Genomic DNA, 19,172 nt, shown 5'->3' with positions numbered 1-19,172 from the left:
AATCTGTGTGGAGATAGGGAATCAGGATGAGGGACTACTAAAACTAGCTTTAAACTCACCATGCATAGACAAACAGAAATATTACTAGAAACTGAAGATGAAACAAGCCCTCTGAGAATGCAGTCTCTGGCTTTGCAGGAATATTGGGCATTGAGAACATTATGCAGAATTTTTCAAGTACTGAAGTCTTAAGTGAATTAAGATGACAGCATATGCATGGTGTGCTTTTATCATCAACATGCTTGATATTGGCTGAATTGTTCTGGTCCCTAATTGTAAACTCAAGGTGGAAGGGCTAATCTGTTTATTTAAATTCCTTATAGGAATGCAGTGAAGAAATTAGAAATTTAAATAAGCTTTTAAAAATGTTTCTGAGTGCATTTTGAGTTGGAGGCATATAAGGTATTTTTAATCAACAATCTATGACTCAAAGGTGATAAAATGATGGGCATCAGAAATGTCAAGGTAAAGGATTTTAATGTTCTCTGCAAATTTGTTCAATGTTGAACTGAAGATCTAAATCCTTCATTCATCCCACAACAAATGCAAAAGGCACTTCCTTATCATAATCTAACCCAGAATGGTTTTCTGTAGTACCTGGAAGGCACAGACTGGGAAGGAGCATAGAATGTGTGTTTTAATATAAGGAATTCATATGTCATTTCCTAACAAATACTGAAAAGCATCTCCTCCATATTCATGCTACAAACTGAGTTTTTAAAAACACATTTTTAAAGTAAGATCCCTAAGACATGCATAGTTATTTATGATAAAGTTCTCAGAAAAAAAATGAAGTAGCACTGAAATATTAATAATGATCAATAAAGGAAATAAACACAATGCCATTAGGCACATACCCTTAAATGATGCTACATTATTAATAAGGATGACTGTCTGGAACTAGATATGCTCCAATAAACATTTATATATTGCATAGAAGGAAGGCTACTAACTACTGAGGACATCTAAATACAAGTCCAGTTCTGTCACTAATTAACATTGTGACTTTGGCTAAGACACTTTCTGTCTTTGGTCTTCAATTTCCTCATCTATACCTTTCTAGTATGTGAACTGACTTTTGAAGCTTTGGGGGGCTATACCATTCTATGAGTTAAGAATGAAGCACTTCACACCGCCTACAATGAAGGAGGCAGAGCCGCTGTCCTTTACCTTGCCTCTGGAGTTGTGCCTCCAAGCACTGACCATGGTCAGTGGGCAGGGGCGGGGCCATGGAGTGGGGAGAGGATGTGCAGGACAGGGTGGGGACCTGGGGACTCCTGTCTGGATGGCCTGTTCTCTGAATCATGGTAATCAGTGACTGTGCTAAGAGTACAGGCTGGGGCATCCTCCCTGGGACAGGCTGAAATTTCAGGAAAGGCTTATTTTTGCAGTAAGTTCTAGTACCAACTAAAGAGAAGGAAAGGGTGCCACTCACCCTTTCTACCTAGACTTCCTTGCATGCTTACAAACAAGTTCCCCAAACCCCTGGGGCCAAAGCGCTATCCGAGTTGTTGTTGTTTTTTTTTTTTAACTGAACTGAAAGAATTTTATTATGATTCATTAATATATTCAAATATTAGACAATTCATACATGAAGGTTTAAACAATCACAGCTCAAATAATATACAGTTGTATTAATACTATATTTTAAAGTTCAATCAAATTTTAAAGTCCTATTATTTATCTAACTTCCTCTTGCTCTTTCTCCTACTATCCCTTAGTACCATAGTATTATCTTCTTTGGAGTAATGGAAATTTAGTTAGACATATATCCCATGAAATTTCTCCATTGGAATGTTCTAAAACTCGGTAAGGCAAGGGTTACCCAATTCTATAAGTTTACAAAAATATCATTGAAATTATACATTTCAATTATATATTTATTTTTGATAGCACATCTCTAGCTATAACACGGGAGTGTTAGAGCAGAGATTGTACATTTAGGGAGAGGGTGGGCAGGAGAGATGGGGGTTACACATTTCTCAGGAGAATAAAAGGCTGAATACAAATAAGCAACTCAATACATTATGGAACATAAGCCAAGGTCCTGTTTATTTTTCACTCTAAAAGCCATAAACTTTTCATCAAAGTAGAGAACCAACCAACCAACACAACAATAAGAAAACTAGGTATTCCATCTGAAGAGGAGTCCTCTCCTGGGTTCAAGTCTGTCACTGTCCACTTCCTGAGTCTGCCTTCTCATCTTCCACGTTTCATTGACCCAAGAGCTCATTGCAGCTGCCCTCCTACTACCTGCAACCACCTCTACAATGATCTGAAGCCACATGGCCCACAGCTGTCCTCCAAGAGTTAGCCAGGGCAGGGGAACTTTAAGAAAGGATTATATTTGATCAGAGACTGAGCAAAACATTGAGCAATATTCCTACCACAGTAGTCCTAGTGGAGGATCTGAAATTTCACTCAGACTTTGGAAATACTTCTGTGGAGGAAGACAGATGCCAAGCTTGGACTCCACTTCATCACAGAGCCAAGACCCTCCTTAAGACCACCGGTGAGCTCCAGGCTAGGCTTGTATGCGTCGACAAAATAAAGCCTCCTCTGTTGCTGGTACCATAACACTTCTAAGACTTAAAACTGGCCAAGAATTCACACATATACTACCCCATTAAGTATTCCTGAGATCCTATGGAATGAGCAGGATAACTGTCATCCCTTCTTTTAAGCAGAAGAAACATGACCCTTCAAAATCTGCAGCCAAAGCAGATTTATTCTTTAGTCTTTCTGACTTCAAAGAATATTTACATACCAATTTCCATAAAGAGGCAAAGAATAAAAAGCATTAATCAGACTAGACAAGACGTTAATTTAAATTAAATGTCTGCATACTCTCTATGGTTTGTAATAAAAAACTTGAGTTTCTGGGTATCTACTGGACAGAAGATTTCCTATAGTAATCTGATTTCTAACTTCCCAGCTTTTGTTTCACGTGTTTCATTTTGCATCTTCTATGAAGTGTAATCTTTGACCTCAAAGTTCTAATGACTGCAAGTTTGTTCTACATGTTTGTAGAATAAATTACATTTACTCAGTATATATGTGTTACATTGAAGAGTGTCTGTTTGTTAAAGGAAATTGGATTTAATTTCCTGAATGGTAATTTATATGACAGCATTGTGGACATTTGATTCATTATTTCTATTTCTAGGGCTCCTCTACTTTTATTATGTAAGTCTACATCTTCATTAGTGATATAAATTTACTTTCTAGTAAAAAAAAAAAGGATTTGGGTGATTATACCTCCAATCTGCCTGAAACTAATCTGCTCTTTGGCTGTAGTCTTGAAATAACTATTAATATATTCCCATCCTATTTAAGTGTCCTTGTTTGCAAAATAAATTTTATGGTCACCATAATCAAGATCTTTCATCTTGTCTTTATTCCTATAGTTATTTTGAGAAAAATAAGCTTGTGGTCCTAACAGATTAATTTCTGAGCAGAAAGAACAACTTTTCTTCTTCCACAAGGGTCTGAAGTCCAGAGAGATCTGACAGTGACCTGACCTAAATGAACATCAGTGACGGCAAAGAAATATTCTGGACAATATTCTGAATGTATGAGTGTGTGTACTTGGGTAAGTGGAGTTACCATTTCCTTCTCCAGGGGATCTTCCCGACCCAGGGATCGAACCCGGGTCTCCTGCATTGGAGGCAGACGCTTTAACCTCTGAGCCACCAAGGAAGGCTTTGGGTAGGTGTTATCCAAAGTAAAAAAAAATGAGCACCTTGTGTTTGCCTAAGCAAGTGAGTAAGGGACACTGGAAAAGGTTCAGTTGGGAAGGAAAGATAATGAATCTGACTCCAAACACACCTAAATGAGGTTAATAATATATAGAATGGGGATATAAAGATCTGGAGAAGATATAAGGATATGAGGACCTGGAGTCTATAGAAGAAGCCTATAAAATATGCATTTCGAGTTACCAACATAGCAACAGTATCTGAAGCCATGTAATAACCGACTATGAACAGCAAGGAGATAAAGAGAAACCAGGACCAAGCTCTAAAGAATTTCAATCATTAAATGTTGAAGGAAATTAGTAAGAACTTGCCAAAGATAGGAAGAAAACCAGGGAAGTGTAAACAAGGAAAGAAACTATTTTAGGATGAAAGAGTGATCTTTAGGTGAAAATCTGCAGTGAAGTCAAAATGTTAAGAAATTTAAATACAGTAAGATAATCTTGACTGGATCCTGGCACAGAATAAAGCCATTGGTGGGAAAATGGGTGAAACCCCAATAAAGTCTGCAAGTGAGTTAGTAGTACTGTAACAATGCTATTTTCTACTTGATAAATGGACCATAACAATGCATGATAGTAACAGTAAGAGAAGAAGGGAAAGGGTATATTAGACATCTTTGTACTACCTTTCCAAGTCTTCGGTGAATTTAAATTTACTTGAAATTAAAAGTTTAAAATATTAAATGGTGGAAAAGTAGAAATGAAATGCTACTAACCTATTTTAACAATCACTTAAGTCAATGACTTCTGAACTTGAAATGCCATATGAGTTTTTCTTTAATCTAGATATTAAGAAAAAAAGTCAGGCAGCTGGAGGAGGGGGTAGTAAGTTTAGGAAGTGTTCTAGTTGTTTGTTTTAATTGGTTAGACTGATCAGGAAGAGAGGGAGAGATCAAAGATCAAGGGGAGAGTGAGAGTGATATTTCTGACAAAGTAAGAATAAAAAGAAAAAAAGAAATTAGGAGAAAAGCACCCTTCCTTTATTAGATAAGGTTGAGGAAGAAAGGCAGGGGTTAGGATGGGTAAAGAAAGGTGCTTTTATAGGTTAGATATCAAGCTATCCCAGGTTATTGAGGGAGCATCTACCTGACAGCCTCTTTGAAATACTTCTTTATGAATCAGTAATATATAGTTATTATTTGTTGGAATAACTTTAACAGAATACACATCATGTTAAATAGAAAATCATGATTTGTGTTAGTTAAATTAGATCTGCTTTAAATTAGAGCAGATGTTATTTCAGACTCCCCAGTAGCTCAGCGGTAAAGAATCTGACTGAGGTGAAGGACATGCAGGAGGGACAGGTTCAAAACCTGGGATGGGAAGATCCCCTGGAGAAGGGCATGGCAACGCACTCCAGTATTCTTGCCTGGAGAATCTCATGGACAGAGGAGACTGGTGGCTATAGTCCATGAGGTCACAAAGAGTCAGACATGATGAACTGACTGAGCACATGGACATGGACACACACACACACACACACACACACACACAGATGTTATTTCAGGTTTGCTGGTTGCTGACATGACTGAGCGACTGAACTGAACTGACTTATAAGTGATGTCCCCAGGGACTTCCTTGGTAGTCCAGCAGTTAAGACTCTGTGCTTCCAATGCAGGGAACTTAGGCGCAGGTTGGATCCCTGGTTGGGGAACTAAGATTCCACATCATGTGGCATAGTCAAAAAAAATTTTTTAATTTAAAATAATGTCCTCAGACTGTCATAAACAGTAGTTTGGTGAAGATCACTTAATCTTAGTTACTGTTGTTTGGTTGCTAAGTCATGTCCAGTTCTTTTGTGATCCGATGGACTGTAGCCTGCCAAGCTCCTCTGCCCATGGGATTTCTCAGGCAAGAATCCCTGGAGTGGGTTGCCATTTCCTACTCCAGGGGATCTCTCCAACCCAGAGATTGAACCTGCATCTCTTGTGTTGGCAGGAGGATTCTTTACCTCCAAGCCAGAGCTGTACATAAAGTCTACCTCAGGAAACTAATTTTGGAAGATAGGAAGCAAACACACACAGATAGTTGCACAAGTGCATTACAAAACACACAGGCGTTACTTACATTTACGACAACGGAGACTCTTCTGTCATCTAAATGAAAATAATGACAGTAAAGGACATTTCAATTGTTTCATACGCCCATGATAATATTTCTTTCATCTTTGTCAGATTATTAAATAAATAAAGTAAGGTGACTTGACAGCAAAAGGGTAAGAGCAAGTAAAAGGGTAATGAGAGCTGAGAACATGAGGGAGTCAGTGAGCAAGGCATAGTTCAGCATGACAGGGAAAATATTGCATTTTGATGCCATTTCTGAGTAAAACGTGTTTGTCAACAGGGGATGACGACTGGTCTATTGAGATGCTGAACATCGAGCCATTATTGGATGATATGATGTTTTGTTGTGTCAAGTCAATAGTCTGTGATGAATGACAGATGACTGAAAAGAAGCAAAAGATTACACCATGCCTTTCTTCCTTTAGAAAACATTTATTTGGCATCCAAAACTGTTAAACATTTCTATGCATACTAATTAGGGTTGGAAGTACATGTTCTTTGGGAACTTCATGTATATCAAGCAAGGATTACATGTGAATTTCCACCAAATGTATCTAATCTAATTTTGTTTAATCATCACAACACCTATATTAACCCCATTTTGCAGATGTGGATGTAGAAGCCCCAAAAGTTGAAGTCTCTTGCTCAAGATGCTGGATTACAAACCTAGGGCTCACTGATTCAAAAGTTACCTCTCCGTAGTTCTTCTTCATTGTCTAAATGAGGTTACTGAGATGAATGAAGGAATGGATGGATGAATATTGAAAATAGCATCTAAATAATTGTATCAAGGGCCTGAGAAAAATCTAGTTTTTCCTTAACATCTAATTAATATGCAAAACTGAAGTGTTGAGATAGATGGACAGTCCTAAATATCAGATGTCAAAATTGGTTTCCCCTGTGAATCCAGGTAGTCCTAGAGAGCACACCAAGGAAGAACGTATTGATTGCCACTTTCCAGTTTATAAAAACCAGATGTTCCAACCATGCTCCAAAATCACTCAATCCAGAGCTCTGGGAGTCAGACCCAGGCATCCACATTTCCTAAACTTTCCAGATAATTTTAGTGTGGACATCAAGGTTAAGAACTACTATTTTAGAATCCTAGGGCTTACATTTGGTAGATTTAGACCTGCCTCAGAAACTACTGTGACTAGCAGATGGAAGAACAGGATGTTAGAATGAACTGCACCCTTAAACCCTAGTTTCAGGTTCCCCTGCTTTCACAGAAAGGTCATCTGAGGGCATACATCAGGAACACAGAAGGTGGTACTGGAAGACGGTGCTGGCACCCATCGTTAGCGGGGTGATCACGCTTATGGTGAAGGGTTAAGTCTAGTTTACCTAACAAGAAACAGGTGCTTATATTGAAAGGAAGGTAATCTGAGGAAAAGTGGTCTCCAAAACCCTCTGTGCTTTCAACCCCTCAACCCAAATACACAAAATTCAAGACTGGTGCCTGTTACCCAGAGCATGAACAGTGAAGAGATGAAACAAAAAATGAGCAGCAGGGACAAGGCATTCTCTTTGGGGGTGAAATGAGTGACTTAGGAGCTCAGGGAAGGGGAACAAAGTGCTCATATTTATACAATTATTACAAATCTTATAATTATCTCCTAATATTTCTAAGAGTATGTCTTTTAATTATGGAGCCACATTTATATGTAAAAGAAACCATGATAGGTACTCTTTGTACTCTTGTTTATTCAGCACTAAAAACAGTTCTACAGAAGAGGAGTTTGAGGGCTTCCCAGGTGGCACTCATGGTCAAGAATCCACCTGCCCATGCAGGAGAAACAAGAAACGCAGATTTGATCTCTGGGTCAGAAAATGGTGCCCCACTCCAGTATTCTTGCCTGGGAAATCCCATGGACAGAGGAACCTGGTGGGTTACAGTCTGTGAGGCTGCAAAGAGTCGGACACAACTGAACAGCGAACACACACACACACGAGGAGACCGCAGAAAATCAGCACACAAGGCAAACAAATGTGGTGCAAATGTTTGAACGTATTTCCACATGACTCCATTTTACCAACTTCCATCTTGGGTTTTTAGGTGTTTGATCATTCTCAATGGGATTTCTGGCCCACGACCTATTCTACTGTAGAGAAATCTGAGCTGGTAACAGAGTGGATGGACTGAGGATATAAATGAGAGAGAGAGAAAACAAATTGTAATAGCAATGGACATCACATAGTATAAAGAGGTTGGGAGTTTTAGAGTCAGAAATATTAATTTTTATTTCATGGACTTAATGAGAATTATAAGAACTCTTGGAAAGTGAGGATTATGCCACATGTACTACAGAGCAAGTTCCTTTTCAGTAAAATAATTCTATATGCTGGACACTGCCAGGTTTCCTCTTATCTCACCCAGGTCAGAGTACCAGGGTCAGAAAATTGACAAATATTCAGGGAGCACAGTGCCCAAGAATAACAATCATATAATTGGCTGCAGTTGCTCTTGTGCAATGTCACCTGGGAAACTGAGGTAGGAGAGAGAAATGCAAGCAGCTCGACCCTCATTACCGAGAGAAAGATAATACAAAGGAATCAAAGTGAGCATCAGACTGTGCAAAGGCCAAGTCTGACCAAGTGTCTGCAAAGGGAGAGTAATAAGCAAAATACACCAGCAAATTGGGCCCCGAGTCGTGAGAACTCGCATGCCTGTGCCACAAGCAAAAGCAAACAAAGCAGATACTACGCCATAAGCAATTTCCAAATGCCAAGGGGAAAAGAACGCAACTTAATTGGTCTAAAAGGTGGTTCTTTCTGACTGCTCTGAAGACAGTCAAGGTCCTACCTGTGGGAGAAGCCTGATGTAAGAAACCACAAAGGACCAACTTTTAAAAAATAATAACCAGTTATTATTAAGTAAAACAGTGATAACAGAGCACTTACCTAGTGTTGGGCATGCTTCTAAACACTAAACATGTGCGAATTCATTTAATTCTCCCAACAGCACGAGAGGCAGTGCTTTTAGCCTCATTTTACAGATGGGGAAACTGAAGCACACAGAGGTGAAGTGACTTACTCGGGTCATACTACTGGTAAGAAATACCTTACCAGTGAAAATACGGGCAGTTTATTTCTAGAGTCCAGGGTTTTATCTATCTTGATTTACCACCTCTATGATGACATTCTATTCAATAAACGTTTATTAAATGCAACCCTCTTACACTGTTGGTGGGAATGCAAACTAGTACAGCCACTATGGAGAACAGTGTGGAGATTCCTTAAAAAACTGGAAATAGAACTGCCTTATGATCCAGCAATCCCACTGCTGGGCATACACACTGAGGAAACCAGAAGGGAAAGAGACACGTGTACCCCAATGTTCATCGCAGCACTGTTTATAATAGCCAGGACATGGAAGCAACCTAGATGTCCATCAGCAGATGAATGGATAAGAAAGCAGTGGTACATATACACAATGGAGTATTACTCAGCCATTAAAAAGAATACATTTGAATCAGTTCTAATGAGGTGGATGAAACTGGAGCCTATTATACAGAGTGAAGTAAGCCAGAAAGAAAAACACCAATATAGTATACTAACGCATATATATGGAATTTAGAAAGATGGTAACAATAACCCTGTGTACGAGACAGCAAAAGAGACACTGATGTATAGAACAGTCTTATGGACTCTGTGGGAGAGGGAGAGGGTGGGAAGATTTGGGAGAATGGCACTGAAACATGTATACTATCATGTATGAAATGAGTTGCCAGTCCAGGTTTGATGCACGATACTGGATGCTTGGGGCTGGTGCACCGGGACGACCCAGAGGGACGGTATGGGGAGGGAGGAGGGAGAAGGGTTCAGGATGGGGAACACATGTATACCTGTGGTGGATTCAGTTTGATATTTGGCAAAACTAATACTATTATGTAAAGTTTAAAAATAAAATAAAATTTAAAAAAAAAAGTTCTTAAAAGAAGAAAAATAAAAAAAAGAAAAATAAAATAAAATAAAATTTAAAATTAACACACACAAATAAATAAATAAATGCCTCTGATAATGGCTCTGCAGGAGGTCCAGGGATGTGAAGCACATATTTCATATTCTTGCCAGTGGAATTTAAAGAATGGTTGAATAAAATCATCCCAAAGACCCAAAGGACTCTGTTATATAAGCTCTCTATAATTCAACACAATTTTCTGGTAACAGTATAAAACATATATATGCATGAGGAAAGCCGGTGTGTGTGTGTTAAGAAGGAAATAGGAATCGACCCTCCATTTACTGATAACTGTGCAAAGCATTTCAGGTGAGTATCTCCCTGAATCTTCCCTTCAAGGGAACTATTTCCCCCGAGATTGGAATTGAAGAAACCAAGATGTTTACTTACAGGGGCAGTGGCAGAATCAATATGTGCCCCTCAGTCTAATGCCAAAGCCTATGCCCCTCTACTCTCTCATATACCTCCCCTGAAAACTTCTGAGAGGCAGGTGGAATTGGACACAGATGTCAGAAGATCATAGTGTCATGAAGAGTAATGAGGGATGAGAAGGAAGATTTCCTGCAGCCACACTGAAGCACATTGGTGGAACCCTGGCTTTCTTGGGACGGCACAGAGCAGATGGGTCAGTTTTAAGGAAGCAGGGGACACTCGCAGTTGTATTAGTTGGGACTACTTGTAGAGAAACTGGAATGTCAGAGATAAATGTTCCTACTGCCAGTGGGGATGCAGTTGGTGCTTTTGCACAGATTTTGCTCCACACAAGGTAGGTTAAGCTGATGGCACCCGTTACTGCAGGGACAGGAGGAAGCAGAAGAAGAAAATGACAGAGGATGGGTGCCAGAAAACAGACAGCAGTCATGAGTCTCCCACAGGCAGGGCAGTGGTGGTGGTAGGCTCATGGATGGCCCTGAATCCACAGCTCTTGGCAACTGATTTCATGACTCTCAATATTAAGGCACTAAAATGTCAATCAAACTCAATTATACAATTATACGAGTAACTAGACTTCCTGTCCTGTTTTAATCCTTGTCCAATTTAGTCCTCAAAAATGATAAATTCAATGTTGGCTGCTAAAGGTGGTGTTTCTAGTTAATGCATTTGAAATATCCCTTAATGCTCATTTAAACATGTAGCAAAGCAAATTTAATACCTGATTTGACTTACATAATTTGAGTGAAGAGGAAAACAGAGGCCCACAAGGCATCATGTATTGTATAATGCATACAATTTCTACGTTCTCTTATGGACCCCAATTAATAAGCTCATTTGTGACTCATGGGATAGCCCTGAATTTATTTTTTAAAAGATGTATTTCCTTTTTATAAAATGTATATTAAATATTACTATTGATTTTAAATGGCCTAAAACTTTTAAAGAAACTCAGAGATTTAGACCAAATCCATAAAAAGAAACCATTTCCATGGGTCTCCTGTCGTTACTAGGCTGAGTCATTCTTTCCCATCATCGCCTATACAGTTGGAAAGGACCTGGGTGTATATATAGCACTTTTACTGGGTCACTTGCTAGAGAAGAAATGGCTCAGCCTTTCTGTGGAGAAGCTGTTCCATATATATCACTGCTTCTTGGGCAGGCTGATTCATTTTAGGTGAAATGTTATTTTCCAACACGACCATCATAATCCATCTTAATTTAAAATAATACTTTCATTTGCATTAAAAGCATTCATTTATTTTAGGAATTAATTATGTCATCTTTCCTAGCAACACTATCCTTGGACTGCAAGGTGGGAACAGCAGAGGTGGAATTCTTACCAAATAGCACAGGGTTCTTTCTCCATCACCCTCAGTCTGCAACCACACCATTTCTACCCCAAAACTGGAAGAGAGGTGCTCATGTTTTCAGAAATGTCACCCCAAATTTTAGAAATACTGGGGATACATGACCCTTCTCTACTCTGTCTCAGCACGGCACTACTCTATCAATATAACAAAAAGTTGAGAACAATGATAAACAGAAAAAGAAACCTCCCCATATAACTGCATGAATGAATTTGTCAGTTTTCAGATGGTTGTTTTTGGCAGCCATGTGTCATTTGGCAAAAATTGCACAAATTTAGGACAAAATGTATGTAGTGACTGTAGGTAATGAGCAGTCAAGAGCATGAACTCCTCAGAGCCAGAAAGACTCAGCTCCAAGTCTTCACCACGTGCTGGCCGTGAAACTAGGGAAATAATTTACTTCTTTACACTGCAGTTTCTTTATTTGGAGCTTGAGGGTAATGATGCCTATCGAACATGATTGTTGTGTAGATTAAATAAGCAAGGTAGATAAAACCATCCAACCCTTTTATAGCCTATGTATAACTCTGTATAAGACCCATCCAAAAAAAAATTCAGGTAGGTAGGTAGGTGGACAGATGAGAGACGAAAAGAAAGGAAGAAGGAGGGAGGAAAGAACGAAGAGAAGAAGAAAGGAAGGAAAGAAGGAAGGAAGAAAATGAGTCACAATACCAATTCAGTTTGCCTTTAAGCAAGAGAGATTAAGTTTGCTTAATGGCTAAGCTGTGTCTGTAAACATGGTCCACAGAGATGCTAGGCTATTTGAAGGAGCAACCATGGCATAATGGAGAATCTGGATAGTCAGTCCATGGAATTCCATGATCATGGAGCAGCCTAACACCATTTGCATGTGCTATGGTGCTTTTTTTTTTTTTTTTAAACCTTCCATGCCTACTGCAAGGGAAAAAATCTTCTATTTTCAGCATAAAAAAATACACATGATCCCCCCTCAAAAAGGCAAAAGAGAAAGAAAAAAGGCAAGAGAGATCAAATTCAGCAAAAACAAGGTCATCCAGTCTCTCACTTCTTTTTACATCCTAAAGATAAATATTGAGGTCTGGGGAGAAACTGGCTCTCTCTTTTTCTCAACTGGGCTGAAACAAATGTTTAAATAGTTCCATTTCAAACCTGTGGCTGCATTTCTCACACTATTAAAAAAGAAAAAGATCCACAGTCATTTTCAGTCCAAACCCCATTCTAAATATAGCTTTTCATCTTTTCTTGACTCTGAGTTCCTAATTTAACACAATCTCACCTCTCTTTCTTGTCCAAAAACCATTTTTCTGGCAACTTTGACTATTCTTAACAGAGGCGTGAATCAGAAAAGGAAAAGGCCCCTTGATGGCTAAGGCACAGCCTAAAAATATATATGCACCAAAGCTCATATAGGACTTTCATTTTTTTCAAAAAAGATGTTAAGAGTCTTTACTAGGAGCTTAGTCACCCTAACTTTATAATTATTACAATCAATTGGGCTGATCTGGTTTTACAGCTATGGGAAGGTCAGCAGAGCAAATCCTAGAACAGTGGCAGTGAGTCAGGAATTGAGGATTAGAAGCTTGACAGTCATCCTAACAATAGTAATAGCTGGTGAATATGAATCAGTCTCTGGGGATGCTATCGCCCTCTTCTCCACACTTTGTATGCTCCAACTCAATCTTTACAATCCCGTTTCAACAGCTGATGTAGAGGAAATGAAAGACTGAATGATCAAGCAGTGGAGCAAGTAGTGGTGCTTCAGAGTGTCCATGGAGGGGAAAAAATGTAACTCACATGCATAGTGCAGATCTGCAGACAAAAGAGCTAACGTTCAGTAGCTTGGAGTAATCCAGGATTGAAGAAGATAGAGATGGGCAGGCTACAAAGCTCTACAAGGTTCAGTAGCTCCTGCTAGCTCTAAGCTCTGGTCACACGAGACCTGAGCTTCTGCATGAGACCCTCTGAGCAATGCCACACATCAGGCCCTGCCTAGTGAAAAGACAGGAGGCTCTTACAGGCAGTTTGTCTTCAGTTGGGAGAAGACTGTTAGGTCTTGGAGGGACAATGTGTGGAGTGCCCCCACCACACACACACACACACACACACACACACACACACACACACACAAAATGACTCTCCAAGCTTTATCTCATCATCATTCAATAAATAAATAATTTGACAAAATTAAATCATACAAAACAAATTTGTGTTTTAAGTAAAAACATGAGAAAACCACATGACAGGGATTAAAGGTGAGGAAGTGACACACACTTTAGAGTACCCTTTGTTCATCAATTAGTTTGTCCCCCTGGAGAGCTGCTAGAAACAGACCCAGAATGGTGGACAGCAAAGAGCCAGCCCTTGAGCTAATGGGGACAGTCAGCTATGATATCACTTACATGTAGAATCTAAGATATGACACAAATGAACCTATTGCAAACAGAAACACACTCAGAGGACAGACTTGTGCTTCCCGTGGCAGGGGGGACAGAACAGGAGTTTGGGGTTAGTAGAGGCAAATGACGGAGAAGGCAATGGCACCCCACTCCAGTACTCTTGCCTGGAAAATCCCATGGATGGAGGAGCCTGGTGGGCTGCAGTCCACGGGGTCGCTAGGAGTCGGACACGACTGAGCAACTTCACTTTCACTTTTCACTTTCATGCATTGGAGAAGGAAATGGCAACCCGCTCCTGAGTTCTTACCTGGAGAATCCCAGGGACGGGGGAGCCCGGTGGGCTGCCGTCTATGGGATCGCACAGAGTCGGACACGACTGAAGCGACTTAGCAGCTAGCAGTTAGCAGAGGCAAATGATTACATCCAGAATGAATAAAACAAGGTCCTACTGTATAGCACAGGGAACTGGATTCAAAGTCCTGAGATAAATCATAAAGGAAAATATACAAATGTATATGTATGAATAACTATATGTATATGCATAACTGAATCACTTTGCTGTACAGCAGGAATAAACACAATACCGTAAATCAACTATACTTCAACGTAAAAAAGAGGAGATAGATGTACACTCAAACTATGATAAAAACACAGCCAAGAGCTGAAACAAGGATATGTAGAGAATACCAAGAGCATTTCGGAGAGAACAATCCTTGCCCCCTGGAGGAGTTGAAAAGTTTCATAGAAGAAGTCACCCTTAAATGGGAGCCATGAAAGATAAAGCTAGGTGGCTGTCCCACACCCAAAACAGACCAGAGGGGAAAGAATCCTTGATAATTGTGGGGCGGGGGGTGGGGCGGTATATGTAAGAGCTGGTGGGGTGTGAAACCATGGGGCTGGATTTAGAACAAGTCAATAGCTCCACGATGCTGGATCTTGGAAAGGGAGTGGGTTGCAGTTTGAGAGACAGGGCAAAAACGTAAAGTCATGAGCCAACTGAGGGCTTCTATAATGAAACCAAATCTCTAAGCCATTGGATTTCTGGTAGGGGAGAGCTGTGCAGAAATCTCAGAACATCAAATTGGGAGTAGCTATGCAATTTACAGGAAGTCAAAAGCCCCCACTCTCTTCTTTAAATTGGACAGGTGAGGAGGGACTCGTGAACTAGAATTCTTTTTAAATCTTACTTTCCCAGACACCAAGACTTATTTGGGCATCATGCCATGAGTCATTAAGAAGAGTTATATGTATATTAAGCACTTTTTTCCCAAAGGGAAATGGCTGTACAATTATATTTTAGAAAGATTCACTTCAGAAATTTTGAAAACAGAAAATATACATTCTTAAGTGGACAAGGTTTAGTTATTTGAAAATGTATGAGAGCCTCATCCTCTAATTATGCTCCCAAAAAAGTAAACGTCACTGAAATAACCCTCACCCCAAGTAAAAACATTTAAAATGGTATATCTGAAACCATTCATAGTTTCTAAATTAAATGTTGATACACAGCATTTCCTATTCCTGTAAAGTCTAAAAAAAGACATTTAAGAGCTAAATAGTGCTTCATTAGCTACTCAGGAAACCAGAGGGCTGTTTAAGAATTAATATCTGAGTTGCCCTTAAACTTTGCTATTAAAGATTCTCTCTTTCCCTCTTTTTGGAGATTTCTTCTTATGGTAAACTAATAAAAGGATACTCCATACTAAAGTGTAAGGAACAATTTACCTGGATCTACCTCCCTGGTGGCTCAGACAGTAAAGAATCTTCCTGCCAATGCAGGAGACACAAGAGATGACATTAGAGTTCAATCCCTGGTTTGGGAAGATCCCTTGGAGAAGGGAATGGTTACCCACTCCAATACTCTTTTGGGGGAGAATTCCATGGACAGAGGAGCCTGATGGGCTACAATCCATGGGGTCACAAAGAATCAGACAAGACTGAGTAAATTCTTCAACCATTGTTTTAGGATAGTATCGTCACTGTTGTTTCATTTCTGGATATAAAAAATTCAATTTGTTGAGGTTAAACAATGATTACTCATAAAAATGCCTGCTTGCGTGAAATTTTATTTACAAGAATTTGTAACTGTAGCCTGGTAGAGGTACTTAGTGGTAAAGCGTCTTCAGTAAAAAAAGCGTCTTCTTTTACTTATTAACTTCAGCAAAAACTCAGAGTTCCCCAGAAGCTAGAGTTGTAGGGGATTCCACAATACTTGGGAGTCCACTGGGCTAGATAAGGCATCCAAAAAAAAAAAAGAAATGGCAGAAAAAGAATTTTTGTATAATAGACCAAATTCCTTGTAACTACTCTTGAATCTAGTATAATTCTATTATAAATATTCTCTTTCCTTTGAGGAAAAAGTTTTAACTCCCCTTCTGGGCTTGATGGTCTTTTGAGATCCTCTTAAAGCTATGCTTCCCTGAGCTGATTACATCACATACTGAACAACCAAGCCCCTGAGGGAATCAAACGCCTTACTTCTAAGGGAACTGGAATGACTAGTAATGGTGTCAAGCTGGAGGGAGAGGATATTTTCTCTTACACAGGATCCAGAAAAAAAGGTTGCTGCAAGGTTCAGACATCTCTCCAAGAGCCTTTCAAATCAGTTGCATTAAAAATAGCATTAGTTGCTAAGTTGTGTCAAACTCTTTGCCACTCCATGGACTGTAACCCATCAGGCTCCTCTGTCTATGGAATTCTCCAAGCAAGAATACTGGAGTGGGTTACCATTTCCTTGTCCAGAGGGTCTTCCCAACCCAGGGATTGAACCTGCGTCTTGTGCATTGCAGGCAAATGCTTTACCGCTTTACTGTCTGAGCCAGCACGGAAGCCCCAATTAAAAATAGCACAAAAGTCAAACCCAAAATTATTGGATTTCTTGGGTGTTTTGATTGAAGTATCAATCAGGCTCAGTGTCCCTATTTGATTACATAATTTGTTTCTGCCCTGCAAACAAAATGTCACACAATTGAAGAATCTGGTTATACTGGGGGTGGGGGAGCATGGGGGCTGCTCTTGAAGATTCCTTTACATTTACCCTGTGTCCATGAAGAGATGGTAGAACTAGGAGAAAGCCTGCTTGGAGAAAGCATCAGCTCAGGCTACCATCTGAGTGAGCAGGCCTCTGAGAGGGTCAGCAAGGTCTGGGGAACAAGGTAAGTATAGAAGAGATGTAGGAAGAAGCCACAGCTCTGAGCCCCCACTGGCCCATATCTGAGGCAAGTGATCTGTTAGGATGAAAAGTCTTGATTAACTTTTGCTATGAAAAGCAGGACTTACTGGGAGAGTACACAATAAATGGATTCCCAGAGTCGGCTTTTTTCCAAGAGAAAACTGAGCAGTAATGAAAATAAATCCTTTAACCAGGGGCTATTTTTCGTTGAATCTCAATTCATGTCAGTTTAGCAAACGCACAGGGCACTTGCACTGTGAGAAGGCACTCTTCTAGAAGAGGAGAGACCTAGGCTTGGCCCTGTAGGAGCTTGCGTCCTGACCACTGCCAATATTCTGTTGATTCATCAGGGAGATGTTCCCAGGAAAAGTTCTGATTTTCAGGAATAGCCAGAAATGATTTTGATTAGGCACAGCTACAAATAAGGGGCATTTAAGGTAACACACAGTCAGTATTTCCAGCATGGCGCTTAAACCCCAGTCTGAAGAGATTCCTAAAGAGACGCTGCCCCATTTCCTGAGCAATTGCAGCATTATGGGAAGGTCTGCACTTCTTTCTCCAGATGGCGTCTCAGGAGGGTTACTTTTAGCTGAATCCTTATGCAAGCTTGTATGTGCACGTGTGTATGTTTAAAAACTTTTTTTTTTTTTTTGAGACACAACTTATCTAAAAAGGATACTTATAAACTGAGAGGCAGAAAGGCAGTGAGCATTAAAAATTATTCTAAATTTTCAGCATGTTGAGACTCTATTAGTCTTTCTCTCTAGGAGGCACTCCTTATGTGTCAAGTTAGGAATAACTGAACTAAAACCAAGTTCACATTTAAGAGAAAAAGAAAACACTTGTCTACACAGAAACTTGTACAGTGATGCTAGCAACTATATTATTCACACTAACCAAAAGGTGGAAACAGGCCAAATGCCCATCACTCAATAAACAGATAAACATAATGAGCTATGGGCTTCCCAGGTGTCCCAGTGGTAAAGAATCTGCCTGTCAAGCAGGAAACGCACGTTCAATCCCTGGGTCAGGAAGATCCCCTGGAAAAGAAAATGGCAACCCACTCCAGTATTCTTGCCGAAGATCTCCCACAGACAGAGGAGCCTGGCAGACTACAGTCCACGGGACTGCAAAGAGTCAAACATGACTTAGTGACTACATCACCACCACCACCAATGAGGTACATCTATACAATGTAATGCAATTTGGCCATAAAAAGAAATGAAATACTGATGTCTGTTCATATGGATGAACCTTAAAAACATTATTCTAAGTGAAGGAAGCCACTCACAAAGGACAACAATGGGTTGCATAAGATCCCATTCATATTAAGTGTCCAAAACAGGAAAATAAATAGAGACAGAAAGCAGATTAGTAGTTGCCTATGGCTGGGGAGTGGTGAGAAGGCTGGGAGGAGGGGTGAGAGCTAAAACATACAGGGTTTCATTTGGGGTGATGAAATGTTCTAAAATTGACTGTGGTTATAGGCATACATATCTTTAATACACTAAAAGCCATTGAATTGTACATTTTACTTTTTAATTAATTAATTTTATTTTTGGCTGTGCTGGGTCTCTGTTGCTTCATGCAGACTTTCTCAAGTTGCGGCGCCCACGCTTCTCATTAAGCTGGCCCCTCCTATTGCAGAGCACACGCTCTAGAGCAGGGGCTTCAGTAGTGTGGCCCACAGGCTCAGCTGCCCTGCAGCATGTGGGATCTTCCCGGACCAGGGATAGAACCCATGTCCCCTGCATTTTCTGGTGGATTCTTAACCACTGGACCAACAAGGAAGCCTGAATTGTACATTTTAAATGGGTGAGCGGTATTTCAATAAAGTTGTTAAAACTGAAAAAAATAAAAGCAAACATAAACCAGCATGATAGCAGCATGGAAGTGGCCCCCTTTTAACTCTGAAGATATGCCTATGTCCCATTCCAGTTTAATACTATCTCTCCCCCAGCCACAAACTCTTTTTTATGCAAAGGAAAACTCTTAATAACACACTGATCTTCCTTCCTCAAAGGTCAGCACAATTCTTTGTT

At 39.9% G+C, this 19,172-nt stretch overlaps 1 protein-coding gene and 1 non-coding gene across 8 annotated transcripts in view; both read right to left on the bottom strand.

Annotated features, from left to right (window-relative positions):
* NRG3 (neuregulin 3) overlaps positions 1-19,172 on the bottom strand; it is a 1,236,567-nt gene that overhangs the window by 952,928 nt on the left and 264,467 nt on the right. The window lies entirely within an intron of this gene.
* On the bottom strand, positions 3,628-3,699 carry TRNAW-CCA. Its single transcript has one exon. It is a non-coding gene; the product is annotated as a tRNA-Trp (tRNA).

Source organism: Bubalus bubalis, chromosome 4, assembly GCF_019923935.1.
Source record: "Bubalus bubalis isolate 160015118507 breed Murrah chromosome 4, NDDB_SH_1, whole genome shotgun sequence".
Taxonomy (NCBI): Eukaryota; Metazoa; Chordata; class Mammalia; order Artiodactyla; family Bovidae; genus Bubalus; species Bubalus bubalis.
This window is presented reverse-complemented; position numbering and strand designations above follow the sequence as displayed.